A 19493-nucleotide genomic window follows, 5' to 3' on the forward strand; every position below is an offset into this window, starting at 1 on the left:
TCCTAATTTTCCTTTTGTGGAGTAGACTATCCTTGTGAGAATCCTCAGCAAAGTGCTGATCAAAGTTACAGACTACACTGTGCTGTTCTTGGGAAAATTAAGGAAAAGGCCATCCTTCATCTGGAATAAAGAGGGCTGGTAGAGCACTAAAGGTCAAGATGCAGTAGTAGTAGCTACCCTGTGGATGCTGATGGTGTTACAAGGGCTCAAGGGAGCTATGGACACCTTCTGGAGATTCTTTCCAGGTTATTATCCTAAGAATTGGTCAAGACAAGTGCAAGGGTAGCAAGGTTTTATATTGACATGTTCTTGATGGTTTGAACCACCAGTGGTACATGTATGACTGTTTCATCAAATGGCTTGCACCACTGGTTGATCATATACAACTGTACCTTTGGTGGCTTACACCACACTGCCTGATTAGACAGTTGTACATCTACCACCGACAGTTCAGAACCACCTGGCAATGAGAAATGAATTATGGCCCTGTTGTGAATATCTTAAAGGTAAGAAGAGAAATATGTTCTGTGGAGTGAATGCATGACAATTAAAGTAGGAAAAATACTCTATGCAGGGTGAGAGCAGGCTACTGAGAAAGCTTACAGTGGTAACAAGGTTAATGGTAGTTATCTTTCGTATCTCTTATTTCTCAGGCTGATGTCAGATCTAGGCCATCCTATCAAAAGTCTGCTTGGTCTTGTGCCAAAAAATTGGAAATAGCATTTTCTGACTGGTTCCAACCTAGGTATGGGGTTTGGGTGTATGGATCTCTGTGATTGACATGTTATGCCTGCTTGCCCAGGCAGTTGGCCACACAGTAATGTCCTTGTGATACATAAATCCCCATAACTCTTTATGGGTTGCTGAGGGTGTGGCATTCTGTATTTTATACAGCTACTTCTGATTGAAAAGGATTATAGGCCCTTATATGTTGGGGATTTTGTTTTCTCCAACTACCTTGGGGTGTTGTGGTTCACTGTTTGGGTTGAAAAATAAGATCTGTCAAAAGGCATTGAAAAAGGAGTCTTATCTATCAAGAACTGTACAGCTGCCTGTTTAGTGGACAAAAGCTTGGTAAATTTATTGTGAGAATCATGGACTGTAGTCTGAAGCCTTGAATGGGTAAACTTACTGTTAGGGTGAGGATGCAGAACCTAAATAAGGAAAGGAGAAAAATGTTTTTTGGTCTGTCTTAAAAGTTGGACTATGACAGATCCAGGAATTAGAAATTTTCTTATTGCCTATGGAAGAGAAAGCACAGCAGAAACGAATATTAGATTACCAAGTTCCTGAGAGCTATAGCCCCAGAAAAATTACCCACATTATGGATATAATTAAAAACAGGAATCCCAGTACAGGTACCTGTGTAAGGTGTGGTGGATTAAGGGTGATTAGTGATTCTACTTAGCAGCACGCAGAGCTGAACTGGAGTCTTGTTTTTTTAAAGAGCCTCAGGTTTTTCCAGAGATTCATAGGAGTAACTTACTTTTGGGTAGTAACTTTCTTTTTCCTTAGACAGTTCAAATCGGGCTTGCTTTTATCCTAGAAAGATGAAGCCTGCCCTTTTTACTTCTCTATTAGCCTTTTGATTTCCTGAAAGAATTTTGTGTGTCAGGTATCGAATTCACGACCTTGCGCTTGCCAGGCAGGCGCTTATGCCACTGAGCTAAATCCCCAGCTCCAAAGATGTGTTCGCAGCTTTTATTCTTTTATTTTTTTGGTGCCAGGGATGGAACTCACGATCCCATGCTTGCAAGGCTTATGCCCCTGAGCTAAATCACTGATTTCCTGAAGAGACTCTTGAGATGTCTCTTTTGTGTCTGTTGCAATGAATGACAGTGACCTGCCTGGGAAGATGGACTACCTCTAGGTGTTGTAGAATTTTCTGATAGTGCTTTATAGATGCTTGCTTATAAGTCAGCAAGCCTTTCTTTCCAGGTTGCTAAGTGAGCATGTAAATCATATTTGGAATCTGTGTACATGTTTAGCTTTTTGCCTTTTTCTCATATCAGTGCTCAAGTAAGGGCTGTGAGCCCTGCTTTTTGGTCAGAGGTCCCTAGGGGAAGGCCAACAGGTCAGAGACTTGTTGTGAACTGCTAATTGCATAACTTGCTGTTTGATGTGCTTGGTTGGATAAAGCTCATTCCATCAGTGAATCACCTCCTCAAGATCCCTCCCTGCTTGAACAGGAAATCACCTGTTCAAAAGAGTGGCTAATCTCTGAGTAGGCATTAGTGAGGCGGGATTAAAAGTAGTGGAAGTCTTTATGGGGTGTCTGGAAGTCACAGCTGTTTCCATGTCAACCACAAGTTACCTTTTTGTCCCAAGAATATCCTGGACCTGATGGAGAGTCAGGACTTGTAATTTTTGCCCAAAGTTAGTTTTGTAGCTTCTTTTGTTAGCACAGCTGTAGCTGCTATCACCCTCAGGTATTCTGTTATACCATGCATTTACCACCTGTTGGCTAACTAGGTTAGGGAACTCTGGTATAGCCTCAACAGGTAAAATCCACTTTGGCCTTTGCCAGAATTGGAGGATTATCCCCAATTTTACTAGTAAATTTCTTCCTATTAAGGGAGTAGGACATTGTAGGACAGTTAAAAACTCAAGGTTGAACATTTGAATTAACTTTTCAAAGCAAGAGTAAAATTCTGAATAGGGCTCCCTTTGACTCCAATTACTGTAGATCTAGAGGAGGATTTTCCAGAGAAGAAAGTTAACAACTTACCAGTCTATTATTTAAATATGGGATGATAAAATATTGCATATTTTTTCATTAATTTTTATAAAATAACAGGAAATATAAAAACAATTTTATCCAATTTAATGTAAGAATTGGCTGATTGGAATGACACCTGCCTGAGTGACACACGGGATAATCAGCACACAGACACACATTGCCAGTGTAACACTCAGGGTAAACTGTAAAGTGTTTAAAACAGAGTAAGTCACTTTTGTATCTACAGTATAAATAATTGAATTTGCTTGTCCATGATGTTCTGGGTTACTTGGGGTTCCTCACAAATGATGATCTCCATGGATGGGGCATTGTGTGTTGCCCAGGCCCCTTCAATATTTTTTATCAAAGTGGGAAGTGAGGGTTTTGACTGGTGTAGTCCTTCTCTGGGAGCAGGGACAGTTAGTCCTCCAGTGCTATGACACATGGAGCAGGGCCCAGGCAACAACTTGATATGGTTGGGTGCCCATGTCCCGTCTCCTTGCATTTAGAGCAGGGACTGTTTCTTGGCCTTTGGTTTTCCTTATACAATTAGGGTGTGTTTAAAGCATTGTCAACTGTGACAGCCATAATATTGGCCTTTTTTCTCAGCTCTTCTCTTTTCATCCTTTTGTAGATCCCAATTGTTGAACACAGAAAAGGCCATGAACAGGAACTGGGTCATAAGGATCTGAGGGCCCATTTGAAGTTTGTGTAGTTTTACCAAATACCTAGGGCTGCATGGCTGGTGAAATACTGTCCCATCAGTACCTGTCCCTCCTTGGAGGATAGATCTAGGTTTGTATATTTACAGAAAATGTCCAGTCAGTTGTGGAAGACAGCTAGATTTTCCTCTTTGCCCTGTGTAACCTCTCTCACCCTTTCATAATTAACAGGTTTCTTGTTTTTTGGGGGTTTTTTTGATACTGGGGATCAAACTCATGACCTCATGCTTGTCAGGCAGGCACTTACTCTGCTGAGCTAACTCCCCAGCCCTAAACATGTTTCTTAATGCATCTTTCAGCCCGATAATAAGAGCAGTTATCATTTTTAGACCTCATTTCTAGTCTCTTGTTAGTATTGTAGTCTCATTTTGGCTTGGATAACTACTTCTCTGGGGTGATATCCTTATCATTCATCTGCATATCTCTTGGCCTCTACAAAGATTGTTTTTCTTCTGGGGTATTGCAGATGGTCAAGATAAATCTCATCACAGTAAGTCAAAAACAAGGGTCAAAGTTTAAAAACTGTCTGCAAATATACCAGGATCTGCTGAAAATTGGACTAGCCATTCTTTGCACTGTTTGGCTCCTGAACGAAGGACCTGAGCAGGATGAGTTAAAAGAAGCAGCTCCACTCCAAGTATGTCCTGTTGAGCTCAGAACTGCCAAGGGAACTTGAGAGGGGCTGGGGAATACCGGGACTCTCTGAAGTGCTGGCCTCTGATGGAGTTCTTGAGTCCCTTGAAGAGAATGGGAGTGACTTATTGGCCTGAGGATTATAAGGAAGAGGTCAAGGAGATCACCTAGTGTGGTTGTTTCTATTAACAGGTGGGAGAAACCCATGTGCCCCTGAGAGCGAGCTGGGGCTCTAAGGATAGGATCATTAACAATATCAGTTTTCCTCTTCCTTAGGGGCCTCTTTTTTTTTTTTTTAATTTATTAAAAAAATAAAAAAGGAGATTAAGATAAAAGAGGTACAACACAGGTCAGAACAGAATCATAGTTCTTGGACCTTTCAATAGAAAGCCATAAAATCCTGAACATAATGGGTTTTACATCGCTTTCTTTGCTTTTTTGCAAAAAAGATATAACTGAAGAATAATATCATAATTTAGACTGCCATTTTTTACTCATTTCTCACTATCTCTTAGTTTATGGTGGACCCAAACAATATTGCAGAAGACAAGTTATTCTTTGTTCAGATTGTTAAGGTCAAATTGTCTCCAGTTTTTAAGGTTATAGCTTAATGGCAACATTGCTGGGATCTGCAGGGTAATTCTCATGGCACATCATGGGCCTCCTGACTGGCTTTGCCAAAAATGTTACGGTGTTCTGGGGTACTATGGACTCCTTCAAGAGATTCTTTCCAGGTTCCTGTTGCCCTGAATAAAGAGTTGGTCAAGATAAAATTAAAAGATAGTGAGGTTTTAGATTTGTTAATGGTAGAAAAAGAAATATGCTCTACTTTGTGAGTGTGAACCAATTAAAGTAGGAAAAGAAGTATAGTCTAGAGGGTGAGACCAGCAACTGAAAAAGCTTAATGGTCTATTGGCTTTATTCTTAATTCATTTTTAATTTAGGCAAAGAAACTACATGTTTTAAAAATGATTAGCATGATTATTAGAATATGTCTACAAATTCTGACTTAACTGTACTTTGAACTTCAAGAGAATATTTGTACTTGATAGTGATTTGTATAAAGATACTAAATAGTGGGACTTGGGAACAGGCATAATCAAGGTAGTGTTTTCTTTTTTAAAAAAATCTTTTTGTGGGCTGGGGATTTAGCCCAGTGGTATAAGCGGAAGGTCATGAGTTCGATCCCCAGTACCCTCCCCAAATTATTTTGTATTAATGTGGGACTCAGAAATAACAAATACAATGTTCATTCCAATCTAGAAGTTGTGATATGGTTCTCTTTTATTTTTTAATTGTGGTAAAATATTCATAACACAGAAGCTACTGTTTAAAGCATTTGTAGTATGCAGCACAGTGGCAGTCACTACATTCATGTTGTTATGAAACCATCATCACCATTTATCTCCAGTACTTTATCTTTGTAAACTGAAACTCTGTACTGATTAAGCAATAACTTTCTATTCTCCCTCTTCCCTGCCCAGGCAAATATCATTCTTTCTATCTCTTGATTTTTGACTACTCTGGATATTTCACATACACAGAATCATACATTTGGCCTTTTATGCCTGGCTGATTTGATTTAACATAACATCTCGAAGGTTCATTTATCTTGTAGCATGTGTCAAAATTTCCATTTTAAAGGCTAATATTCCATTGTATGTATGTACTAAACTTTTTATCTATTGCTAGGTACTTGGGTTGTTTCCATCTTATGACTACTGTGAATAACGCTGTCATGAAATTGGTATACATAAAACTGTTCAAGTTCCTGTTTTTAATTTTTCTTTTTGGTGAGAGGTATATAGATAGCAAGGAGTGGGATTTTGCTGCATGATAAGTTGGTCATTCTATTTTGCTCTTTTTGAGTAAGTTTTTGAGATACTTTTCAGCTTTTTCATATTTATAAGTATTTTATTTACTTACTGCTGGAAATTGAACTCAGAGCATTGTGAATGCTAAGCACACTACCCACGGAGCAGCAACCTAGCCCTATAAGTATATTTTACTTATTTAAGAAATGAGACCTTGCTGTGTTGCCTCGACTGGCCTCAAGCTCCTGTATTCAAGCCGTCTTGCTGCCTTAGCTACTTTTTTTCCCCATTTGTGGAGTGGTAGTGGTATTTGGGATCTCACCCAGGGGATGCTCTACCACCCTTTTTTAATTTTTTAGTTTGAGATATGTCTCACTAAGTTGCCCTTAAACTTGCAATATGCTTACTTTAGCTTTTTGAGTTGCTGGGATTACTGTTGTGTGTCACACTTCCAGCCCATAAGGTACCTTAAAAATTTGGGGGAGGGGGAGCCTGAGGTCTTGCAAATGCTCAAGCACTCTACCACTGAACTACATTTCTAGTACTCTATGGTGTATTTTTATTATTTATTTATTTTGTCTTTTTGAGACAAGATTTTACAATGCAATTCAGGCTGGCCTTGAACTCAGCAGTTCTCCTGCCTCAGTCTCCTGAGTGCTGAGATTACAAGCATGTGCCACCATGCTTGTTTTTTTTTTTTTTTTTTTTTTTTTTGAATCAGGCATGGGAAGAGACAAGAAGATGGCAGCTTGATAGGTATTTGGGTGGAGATCCTCTCTGGGGAAAAACAACTCAGATGCTGGAATTTGACAACATGGAGAGGGCCAGATGAGGGGAGAGGGATTTTCGCAACCCAGGAGGAAACTGAAGGAAAAAGAAAAAAATAGGAAGAGGAAGAAAGAATGTGGTTGAAGGGCTGGAGCTGGATGCACTCAGTGGGACCTGTCTGGTGCTGTGCTGGGTGCTCCGCGCTGTGCTGGGCACGCCACGCTGTTCTGGGCACCCTGTGGAGTCAGACAATTCAAGATTGCGCTGAAGTCGCAGCCGTGGATAACAGGAGTTGGTGAGTCCCAGGCCCTTGTTGGGAGGATGCGATGCAGGGTGGAGTGGAGCCAAGGTGGAGAGCTGCATTAATTCTTGATGAGTGCTGGAAATTGGATCTGGTGGGAGGTGTGGCTGGCTGGAAGACATCTTGGAGTTGGGCAGAGCCTGGTGCTGTGGTGGCATCAGTCAGCTCCCCTGGTCCAGAGAGGACTGGTGGGACCTGCTTGGGCTGAGTCACGCCCCTGGTTGGGACCCAGTAGCCAGGGACAAAACTGTCCCGACCCTGTGACATCTGCCACAGCACAGCCTAAGTTGCTGAAGGCACTTGCCGGTTGACTGGCTCAGAGGAGTGAGGTCAGCCCACAGTCCCTGTGTGCACCTCAGATAACAGCAATCTGCAGAGGGCAGCAAAACCCCAGCGAGCGCACTTCGGAAAAACCATAAGCAATACAAACAGGGCCTGAGACCTCTACCACACACCTGTCTGAAAGAAACCAGAAACACGACAAGAAAAAAAAAAAAAAAAAAAAAGAAAAGAAAAAACCTACAGCTGCTGACCCTGGGAAAATAAGTCCAGGAGAGGTAAATACAGAAGAGGACCAGTGCAGCAATCATGCAATATTGGCCACAACATTAGCGGACATAAAGAAATACCTTTGTGATCTCATAGATGAACTTAAAACTGAAATTCTAACCCAAGTGAGGCAAGATAAAAAAAAAGACTAATAAAATAAATGCTAAGCCCCTCTCAAGAAGACACAGATGGAAGAATGCAGGAACCCAGAAGAGGAAGAGAAACCTTTGGTGAAGAATATAAACAAAATCTGGAATACAAAGAGATCTGGATCCAAAGAGATTACCAGGAAATTAAAAACTCCATTGAAAGCTGGCAAAATGCCTTGACAGAAACTAAAGTCAGCCTTTCAAAACTTGAAGATAGATTTGCAATGTGTGATCATGAAAGAAAAGACTTCTTAAAACAAGGAAGCAGGAAGTAACAATTCAAAGACTAGAAGATGACAAGAGGATCTATAACTTAAGAATAAAAAATGTGAGTGAAGAAGCAGGAGTAACCACAAATGAATTACAAAGGCTACTCACAGAAATAATTAAGGAAAACTTGCCAAGCATTGGAAAAAGAAATGATATCCAGATAAATGATGCATACAGAACTCCAACCAACTACAACAAAAACAGATCTACACCCAGACATATAATAATCAAGATCTCAGAAATCCACCACAAGAACAGAATATTAAAAGCAGCCAGAGAAAAGAAGCAGATCACCTATAAAGGAAAATTCATCAAAATAACGACAGACTTCTCAACACAAACTATCAAATCAAGAAGAGCCTGGGGAAAGTAGGCCAAGTCCTGAAAGAAAATACCCTCCAATCCAGATTGATGTACCCTGAAAAACTCTTCTCTCAAAATTAATGGAGAAACAAGATGTTCCCAAGACAAGGAGGAACTGTGGGAGTTCATGGCCACTAATACAACCCTACAAAAAATACTGAAGGACATTCTAGAGAGAGAGAGAGGAAAAAAAATTACCAGGATTCCAGCAACAGTGGCAGAGAGGCCTCAATGAGCGGGGCAGACAGTGGAATGAAGGAGAAAAGTGGACAAATAATAGCAGAAAAATAGAATAGCAGAGATGAAGCAGAGAAAGTGAGCTATAATCTCTAATATAGATAGCCTTGATACACTAACAAAAAGAAACAGGCAGAGTAGAGTAGGAGGCAGAATCCATCGAGATGCTCTGAATAGGAAATATACTCAACCTGAAAGAGGATTAATAAACTGGAAGTCAAAGATGAGAAAACGATGCTCTATGTGACAGAACCAGAGAGAAATAGGTACAACTTATCCAGGTAACTAGCTGCAGATAGGTTGGAAAGTTATGACACTTTTGTGCAGTGGAGAACTACTCAGCTAGAAGGAAGGAAAACCTTGTGGCTTTAGTTAGTAAAGATCAAACTCGGTTAGATCAAGCTAGTAAAGATCAAGATCAAGCTTTAGTTAAGATCAAGCTCAGGGGTAAAAAGGTTCAGCACCACTCAGATAATGGATTGCCCCCCAATCTAAAAACTAAAGGAGCTAGAGGGACCCAAAATATAAAAAGCATCCTGAGAGAGGAAAAGGTGAGGAATTGCCTAAAAAAGGAAGGCAGAGGACATTGTTAATAGTGTATCAGGATTTAAAAACCACATTAGTTTTATCGCTCTGTTTAGTTTGATTTTATTTTATTAAAGTCTGTCTACTCATACTAGGGTGTGAGGGCACAGCTATCCCCAAAATAGCAGGCTATACTACGGTAACTATCCTTAATTTTCTATTAACTTAAACTGAAGCCCTGTATTACTTACATTGTCTTACTATGGCTAACCTTATTTGAAGCTGGTTTGTTAGACTGCTGTTTTGTCTTGACTGATTTTATTTGAATTTGGTATGCTTGATAGTATCAAGTCTTAAGAGTAGAGGCAACTACTCTGAAGATGACAATGTAGTAAGATACCCATTCTGGTTTAATTATTAACTGCTTTTGAAGTCTCCAATGTCTCCAACATTGTGTTTTTATTAAAATTGCTATGTAATGCTATGCTCAATTATGTCTGATGATGTAGACAGTTCTATTGAAAACAAACAAGAGAAAGCATAGTAACTACTGTAGATGACCTAATATTGTGGCTTTATATGTCTTTTTCGTCTCATGTTTTTCTAGGAATTTGTTTTGTTGTCTTGTTTTGATCTGTTTTTCCCTATAATACAGAAAGGATAGATATACATGTAGAGATTCACACACGTAGAGACTTTCTAAACAGTTTACGGGAACAGATTATATAATGCACGATGTGCATATTTGTGCTCTTAGTTATTTAAGTTTAAATTTCCAAAAATTGGGTCAAAGGATAAGCATATTATTAAGTGTGATTATTTTCCTGAAAGCTTATGTACTACTATGTGATTATTGGATAATAGTGAGTGTCAAGTTCTCCATACCTTATACAGTCCTAGGCATTACTGATCTTTCTAGTGTTTGTCAATTTGATATGACACTTAAGTCTCTGGTTATTCTTAATGAGGTTGAACATCTTATACGTATGGTTTTCTTTTGTCAGTTGTGTGCTCCTGTATTTCTGCTTTCTTTGTAGAAAAAACTATTTTGAGATCTACTTAATACATGAAGGCTATTAAATCTATGTCTTATATTTTAAATATTTTCCCAATTTATCATATCTCTTAATTTTCTTCATAATGTTTTTTGCAATGTGGACTTTCATATTTTTATAGTTAAATACAGTAGTCTTTTTTGCGATTTTTATTTTGGATTTTTATGATAGTCATTTCCTACCCTAATTCCACATTTTTTTCCTGCATAAAATTGGAAGCCTAGGAAAATTTTTTTAGAAATAAACATCTTCAGCATACCTGTAATATCAATATTCTTGGAGGCTGAGGGAAGAGGATCACACACTTTGAAGCCCAACTTAAAGGCAAATTAGTGAGACCCTGTTTCAAAATTAAAAATAAAGAGCTGGGCATGAATAAGCAGTGCAAAAGCCCTGGGTTCAGTCCCCCGTGCACTCTTTCCCATTCCCCATAATAATTCCACATGAATTGGTTACATCAAATTTTCAGACTAATCATTATTGCAAGCAGGGAAAATGAGGTATAGAAAATAAATGAGGTAGTGATTTCTTACTGTTTATTTTTTAAATTTTGTATTACTTATACCTTTTTCTGTTTTTTTCTTTTTCTCCCTAAGTAAAAAAAAAAAAAGAAAAGAAAAGAAATGAGGAGCCAAGACTTTATTTTAACCAATTTTTAAAAATGAAAATCTTCATAAGCATTCTTCTAAATGAACACTTGTCATAGACAACAAAATACATACTAAGCTTGTAGTAATTGCTTTTTATTGATCTCTAAGAGGTAGAGGTGCTATTTTCTTGTTCCTTACTAGATACAAAAGGTAATGGTAGATGGGAGAATGAATTTGCTTGTTCTAAAAATTTCTTGGCATGGTTTACCTTAATTAGAGGTTATTGAAGTAGATGTTACTTTAATTGGTATTTCCATATTAACCATCTTTGCCTTTTATAGTCTAAATCATATTCCTGAATTTTACAATATTTGTTTTCCTCTCTATTATGTTGCTGTGTCTGATCTCTAGTGCTTTTTGCCATATTTTGCCTTTTGTTTCTTTTACCTGTTTCAGTTTGACATAGATAAGAATTGAGAAAGCATTCACTTGTTTTGGTTTTAAACAAATTAATCATACCTTGTAATCTTTATATACAGACTCTTTCTAGTAGAAAGCACATTTTGTGTTTCCTTCAGCTCCTGGTGCACACCTCAATGCAAATGTACATACATGCATTGTACATATGTGGATAATAGTGTACATATGTGAAAGAAATGTTATTGTCATTTGATCTGATGCTTTCATTTGATTTGATATCATAGTATTGAAATAATATAAAAGTGTTAGCTTTATGAACTTAATAGTGAGTCTGTCTTTTGATCTTGATCCAGTTATTTGAAGTAATATTTTTTAATTTTATAAATCATAGTGATCTCATTACAGCTAGATAGAATTTTGCAAATGTAAGAGCCAAAGATTTAAGAGTTGAAAACTTTTAGGGATCATGTGGTATCTGTTTTGTTTTCTCTATAAATATTTGCCTTGATACTGTTTTAGTTTTAAGGATTTATAAAGTTTATGATCTTGTTTGGAAAGAAAGTCATGCAGAGCTTTTTTTTGAGAGAGAGTGTCTTGTCTTGTAGTATGCAAGAAATGACCTTGAACTTGCTGTGTTGCCTGGGCTGGCCTCACACTCGAGATCATCTTGCTTCAGCCTGCCTAGTGTTGGAAATAAAAGCATGTGCCATCATGCCTTTATTTAAAGATTCTTCGTTTTATTTTGGTGAATCTCAATGTGCTCAAGAGAAAAATAATTTGGTTCCTTGTATGCCAGATAGGAAATGAACTATAAAGCACAGAGAGATTCTGGATGAGTAAACTGGGTAACTCCTCTCACAATTTTCTATGGGTTTGAATAGTCTTAGGATTTGTTAAAATGCTGATTCTCATTCAAGTAGGTCTAGGGCAGGATCTGAAATTCTGCATTTCTAGTAAGCTGTCAGGTGGTGTTGATGCTACTGGCTTGTGAACCACACTTTGAGTAATGATACAGTATATAATTAAGAGAAAATAAGCATATCCTACTGAAATTTTGAGAAGAGTTGTTTGGAGCTATCAGTACAGGCCTGGAATTGGGAGGTGCAGATTACACTTGACCTTGGTGAAATAAAACTATAAGATCTATTAATGTTCATATGTTAAAAAGGGATATTAAAAGTAATGAACACCTATTTTTTGAATAGCATCCACAATTGAAGTTGGATGGTGAATGGGTCTGAAACCTTTGAAAAGGTACTGGGGCTGACATGCTGAATCTTGGAGGGAAAGAGAAAAGGATCTTCAGGTATAATAAAAGTAAGTATCTAGTCAGATAATTAGAATTTATAAGAGCTAAGTATTAACTAAACTAGGATGACTTAATTTGCAACTGGGGATGTTTCCCCTACTCTGTACTTATTGTACTTGGCATAGTGATTCTAGGAAGAAAGTAGGAATTTTCTTTCTTTAGACAATTTTTTTTATTAGCATATTCTGTGTAGAGAATATGCCAATAGTATTTGTTTTCCAGGTCTGAATAAAGCTTAAATGTTATGCTAAAGTTGCTGTTTTCTGAGTTGTTCCCCCAGTGGCAAATACTTGGAGTGTGAGGAGTCTGGGTATTGTTCCTTTATCTTCATAGAATTAGTGGAAGGCTCTTAATCTGAGAGGTGGTATAAAATGTTACGGTGACCAGTGAATATTTAACCATAGGGAAAAATTTGGCAAGCCAGATCTTTGAATCAGCAGCCATTTATTTAGTTGGACATTTCCTATTGTGCTTTTAGAAATTTAGTTTTTTTCTTTTACTTTCTGATACTATTTTGGAAATAATTTTAATATTTCCTTAATATAACACCTAACTTTCTCTAATCATAAGATACTGAGTACTAACCCTCATAATTTATGTCTCTTTGACTAGTGTCATTGAAAAACTGGTTTTTTTGAAAAGTTTTAAGGCAGTAAGGACACTTCATTTATTGTGCTGTCATGGAGGCAGAAAGATGTGAAATGCACTGCTAGAAGATTGTGAAATGTAATTTTAGAACTTTAAATGTTGCTTTACTTATACTGACTACTTTGATTAAATGTCAGATGTTTTCTTTTGTAAAGTGGTTTCTTATGTTTGCTACACCTATTCTGTTTTTGTTAGTGTTTAGTTCTGTCTTACAACAACTATTAAAATTGAAAGTCAGACATAAAAAAAATACTAGTTTTTTCAAGAATCAGGCCAATGAACAGATGAACTAAAACCCATTGTTGGCTAAAAATACATTTCATAAATTACATCTGAAGTTGTTTTGTTAAAACATCTATCAAAAATGAAATCCAGCTGTTCTTTTTTTCCCAAATGTCATTATATGAAAGTAGATAGTTCTTAATACTTCTCAGTTGTTAACTTATTTTTTCCTTTATGAGCATATAAGCCTTCCTGTATACTCTGAAAATTAATGATAGTGAAACCTGGAATTATAGTAAAAGAGAAAGAAAGTACAGATAAATCTAATATCAAAACATTTAATAATACCAGAACATTTAATACTTTTTTTTTTTTTTTTTTTTTTTTTTTTTTTTTGCTGTGCTGGGGATTGAGCCTTGGACCTTGCATTTACTAGGCAAGTGGTTTACCACTAAGCTACATCCCCAGCCCCACACCAGAGTATTTAAAGGATAAATAGTAAAATTATGGTGTGACTTTTTCCTGCCCTGTGGTAGAAATTCAAACTTGAGCTCTTGTGTGCTAAGGAAGTGTTCTGCCACTGAACTAAGATGTGACTTCTTGGTGTTATATCACCCATGTTGAAGGATCTTTGAGGGTAAAGAGTATATCATGTATGTGTGTTTAGCACACATAATTACTATTTGTTCTGGAAAAAGAGAAAATCTTTTGGAACAAATGTTCCTAATTCTAAAAAATCAGATTTTTAAAAAATAAAGTTATTTAGTTAAAAACTTCAAAAAAGAGGTACTTTATTTAGTATAAGGTAGCTTCATTTATTTTTTTATTTTTTAATCTCAGCTCCACCATTGAGTAGTTTTGTGGTCTTAGGAAGTAGTTGACTCTTCTGTCCCTTAGTTTTCCTAGTTGTAATTGAGAATACTAATACAGTAGTCCATTTCTTAAGGGACATTGCCAGGATGTTTTTTTTTAAGGAGAAAAAGGAAAAAAAAAAAAACAGGAAAAGGGTACAAGTAATACAAAATTTAAAAAGTAAACAGTAAGAAATCACTAGTTAATAGATTACATATTCTCATCTTAGAAATAAGTTGTTCAAGTTACATTATTGAAGCATATAAAGTGGACTTTCAAACAGTAAGTGCAATCAGTTTTGTTCAATGATCCAAAAAACACTCAGTAATATGGTTATCTATCTTATACACTTAAACATATATGCAGTTATAACCTTTAAAGCGCTTTCTTTTCTTTTCTTTTGTACAATGACAATTACACATTTTGGGTTTTATTACTCCCACAGTTCTTATTACTTTTTTTGAAGAGAGTAAAACCAAATGCGACATACCAGAATAGAGTCAGTCAAATCAAAAGGATGGACATAATAGATAATGTAAAAACAAAATATAAGGTGATCAACAATGGTTACCATACTGCCTCTTGCTATTTTAAGAAGAATTGGCAGTTATAATAAAATTGAACTAAACAGTAAAGAATAAAACCAAAGCATTGGAGACCTTACAGGATTTTAAAAGAAGATAATAGTCAACCGGAATGGGTGTCATAATGATTCTTATTGTCTTCACAGTTATGCCTATACTTTCGAACTTGGTACTATCAAGCAAAGCAGAATAGAGGAAAATCAGTCAAAACAAGATGGTGAGGGCAATACAGGATTTCAAATCAAGTTAATAGGAAATCAAAGTAGGTTACTATAATGTATCCTATTTTTTATTTATTTTTCCCTTAATTAAAAAAATAAAAAGAAAAAAGTAAATAATTCAAAAAAAGGGGGTTGAGATAAAAGAGGGCATAACATCAAAACAGTGCAGGTCAAATCATAGCCATTTAAGCAAAATATTGTTTCACCACAAGATATCCTGACATAAAAATAGTTACCATAGTGTCTCTCCTTGAAATCTTTGAGTATATCTTTGTATACTGTAGCACCAAACATATCAAGACACTATAAAACCATTCAAGAGAATGACAGTATTATAGGGTATTTAGGACCAATTAACAGAAAATGAACAATGGTTTCTATATAAACTCCTTGTCTATCAAAAGTTTTTGCTTATATTATCATATAAAATCCAATAAGATACAACCTTTTAAGACCGATGGAGACAGAAGAATACAAGTTTGATGGGACTTCAAAACAAGATGATACTAAATCAGCGCTAGCTATTATGATGTCTTGTTTTCTCCAAAATAGCTGTTCCTACCATCCGATCTTCTCTGCCTCATTTCTGTTGAACTCTTTTTCTGTCGTTTGTTGTCAGTTTGTCTTCCTCATTTTGTTTTCTGCTCCATTCATTGTGGCCTCTCTGCCACTATTTCTGGAATCTTGGTATTTTCCTTTTTTAGACTACCCTGCAGTATTCTCTGTAGAGTTGAATTAGTGGTTGCAAATTCCCCTAGTTCCTCTTTATCCTGGAAGCACCTTGTTTTTCCATCAATTTCTAGGGACAGTTGTGCAGGATATATCAATCTTGGCTGGAGGTTATTATCTTTCAAAGCTTGAATTATTTCCCCCCATGCTCTTTGTGAATGGATAGTTTGTGCCGAGAAGTCTGCTGTAATTCTGATGGGTGTTCCCTTATAAGTGATCTGTTTCTTGTCTCTGACAGCTTTGAATATTCTGTTCTTATATTGGATTTCTGGAATTTTGATTATTATATGCCTGGGTGTAGCTCTGTTTGGGTTGTAGGTGGCTAGAGTCCTGTATGCCTCATACATCTGAGTATCTTTACCATTTGCTAAATTAGGGAAATTCTCTTGGATTATTTCTGTGAATAGCTTTTGTAGTCCATTTGTTTGTGTTCCCACTTCTCTTATGCTTTTAATTCTTAAGTTATAGATCCTCTTATCATCATCTAGCTTTTATATTGTTGCTGTTTGTTTTTTTGTTATTTTTAAGAAGTTTTTCATTTCATGCTCCCATATTACAAATCTGCCCTCCAGGTCAGATAATCTATCCTTAGTTTCTTTCAATCTGTTATGCCAGTTTACGATAGAGTTTTTAGTTTCCTGGTAATTTCTTTGAGCCTGCTTCACGTATTCTATGCTTTCTTTATTTTCTCCATCAAACAATTCTCCCCTTTTTTTCTGTTCTTCCATTCTACCATCTGTTTTTTCTTGAGCAGTGCTTAGCATTTCTGTTAACTATTCTGCTTATGTCTTGCTTCAGGTCATTAGTAACTTCATTCCTGAACTCGTCTATGAGGCTCTGGAGATAGCGCTTTATGTCTGTTGGTGCCGTGTCTGCTATTGCATGTTTCTCAGGATTGGGGGCCAAGGACCCTTTCTTGTTGCTCCCTCTTCCCATATTCTTTGTTCCTTATATATAAGCGTATATAGGAGGCCCAGCTTCCTTCCCTGTCGGCCACAGTCTGTTTGAATGGCGCTGCCTGGGTGTTCCTGCCTACCGCAGTGCACCAGGGAGACTATGCCGGGCCATCCCTCCAGGTCAACCTACCGAAGGCTTCACCTCTAGGGTGTACCTCCAGGCACTGGTACCTGGGTTGGGCCAGCCTACTGGATCTCAGCCAGCAGTGTCTGCAAGCCAGGCACTCCCCACCAATCCCGCTTGAGAGGGGGATATGTGACTGAAGTCACTACAGCATCTCCTTCCAGGAAGTCTGCCCGGTCCAAGTATGCCCTCCACTGAAGCCTCCTTCTCTATGGAAGGGTCCGGATCCGCTCTCTCACCACAGGTCGATGCAGGTCACCCGGCCAGCCCCGCTCCCAACTCCATTCACCGCTTCCCACTCTCTGAGTTTTCGCGCCTCTCTCCCTGCTGTGCCTACCGGGACACAACAAGGGCTGCAGGAAATTCAGATAGCAGTTTCCAGTGGTGCGAGGTCCAGCTTCTGTGCTGAGACCTTATCTGTTCCTGCTGTATCACTGGGATTGCGTTTCTAGTTGGTTTCTCTTAATTTAGTTCGTTCCTGGGTCAGCAAAGAATATCCCCCCTTGCCTATGACTTCCTGCCCTGCACAATTCCTGGATTTCAAGTGCGGTTTCTCAAGAGAGCCTCAGAGGCTGCTGCTATCTATCCACCATGTTCTTCCGAGCTGACGTTGCCAGGATTAAATGAGATAATCTACAGAGAATGCTTAGAAGAGATTTTGGCAAATAACTGCAGAAACTGTTAGTTCTGCTAGTTATATTCAGGAGTAGTACTGCTGCATTAACTGTGGTGAATTTTTTGGCTTTTTAAAATAGGTATATGCAAATTCAGATTCTAATATACGTACAACTACTTAAAATACACACTAAAATTTAGTTTTGAATAAATACCCTAATAGTTTTCACTTTTAGATACTATAACTTTACTATAAAATGGAGAAGCCATTCATTATTTTTCAGTCCTTTTAAATAAACAATTGATACATGTAATTTATTAGTCATTAAATAGAGGCTAGGAATATAAAATGGACCAAGTTTAATTCTGACCTTACACTCTATAGAAGCTAGTGAAGAAAGGCACTCCTGAGTTTTACAATGTTTTAAATAAGTATTTTTTATTAACACTCCCTTGTACTAGCTTCTTATTAAAATGGTAAAATTGTTTGACTATTTTAGACTTGAGGTCTCACTGTGTTGTCCAGACTGGCCTTGACCTCCTGGGCACAAGTCTTCTGCTTCGACCTCCTGATTAGCTAGGACTATAGGCGCATGCCACTGTGCCTGATATATGGTAAAATTCATTTGAGACAGGGTCTCATTATATAGCCCAGGCTGGCTTTGAACTTGCTGTGTAACCCAGGCTGACTTGGAATCATGATCCTCCTGCCTCAGTGCTAGGAGAGTACTGACTGCTATGTGAAATGATAAATTTTTTATTTGTCTTCTATGAGAAGTTTAAATTGATTTCTTGAGGGACTGTCCTTGTATTTGTAGCATCTTGTCAGTTTACCATAACTCTGTGATACAGTATCTGCAATCACTATTGTTTTGCAGATAAGGAATTAGGATTCAAAGAGGTTAGATAACTCGTGCAACTACAAAACTAGCTCCAAAATCCTATTAAAATTTTATGTTTTTGAGGCACTAAGGAGCAAACCCAGCACCTCACACCTACTAGTGCTGTACCACCGAGCTATGCCCTTAGGCTCCTACTACATTTTAAGTCATGCCACCATTCTTCCCATGTGTCATAAGTTTTGTAGGTTTCATAGTCTCTAAGATGAGGCCTAACATATTATATTGGAGGTTTATGTGTCTGTTTTCCTTTTGATAGGGAGGTTTTTATTTTTGCTTTTTACCACAAGGACTAGTTTTATTCCTACAACCTCCAGCTACTAGCCCCTGTCATGTATTAGGTACCTAATAAATATTAGTTGAACAGTGTGGAATGTTAGAAGGAATTTTAGAGCTCATGTAGGTCAGATAGACATTAGAATCTTAAGAATTCAGGTTACTTATATAATCTTATTTTGACACTATTAAAAAACCTCTTACATCTCATTAAAGGGCAATTGTGACCTCAAGTAGAAGGGACAGCCTCATAGTAAGCACAGTTGGTAACTTTATACGTATTATTTTGTTCTGGTTGGCACCTGTATAGGGATTGGATTTCAGGAAACACTATCTAATTAAATCCTTTGCTTTTATAGATGATAAAACTGAGCTCATCTGAGTTCATAGCAAGGCAGAAATATAATTGAATTTGAACTTGGTCTTCTGACTCTCAGTTCAAAATTTTGATTCTGTGCCTTCAACCTTTGCCACATGATTGGATTAAGAATGAAAGAACTTGTGTAGCTGGGACCTGAATCCACTTGTCCAACTCTATTTTTTTTTTTTTGTACTGGGGGCTGAGCTCATGGCCTTGAACTTGCTAGGCAGGTGCTGTGTCGCTCCAACTCCATTTTTAATGAAGCCTGTGCCTTTACTTCTGTGTACCTTAACAGATACCATCAATCCCCATTCAGTTATAGAAGCAGAATTACAAGTGTTTGAAATTGAAAGGAAGTGTTTATATTTAGGATTTCGTTTTCTTGAAAATTTCAGATTTGGGAATTAAGCAGCTACTTCCAGAGTGTCAGCAGAACTGCTGTTGCAAACCAAGATCTTGATTCATATCTGTAGACTGGAAAATTGTTGGGCCAGCAATCCCCAGACGCTGCACTTAGGATAGGTAAGTGAAGGAGATGAGGATATGAAAAGTAGTTTTTCATGTTTTTACTTGAATAAAAAA

The 19493-nt window shown here is 37.4% G+C and overlaps 1 protein-coding gene across 32 annotated transcripts in view; it reads left to right on the top strand.

Annotated features, from left to right (window-relative positions):
- Numb (NUMB endocytic adaptor protein) overlaps positions 1 to 19493 on the top strand; it is a 196452-nt gene that overhangs the window by 55837 nt on the left and 121122 nt on the right. For 13 of the 32 annotated variants that reach the window (XM_063241383.1, XM_063241385.1, XM_063241378.1 and 10 more), the window contains 2 exons: positions 12321 to 12432; positions 19307 to 19433. The exons of 11 other annotated variants lie outside the window; for them this stretch is intronic. The gene's annotated coding sequence lies outside the window, so the exon portion shown is untranslated. The remainder of the gene's footprint in view (positions 1 to 12320; positions 12433 to 19306; positions 19434 to 19493) is intronic. 8 more of the 32 variants (XM_063241371.1, XM_063241370.1, XM_013155160.3 and 5 more) reach the window with 2 other exon arrangements.

The sequence above is a fragment of the Cavia porcellus genome, unplaced genomic scaffold (assembly GCF_034190915.1).
Source record: "Cavia porcellus strain 051 isolate PalLab524CR breed Dunkin Hartley unplaced genomic scaffold, mCavPor4.1 scaffold_31, whole genome shotgun sequence".
NCBI classification, from domain to species: Eukaryota; Metazoa; Chordata; class Mammalia; order Rodentia; family Caviidae; genus Cavia; species Cavia porcellus.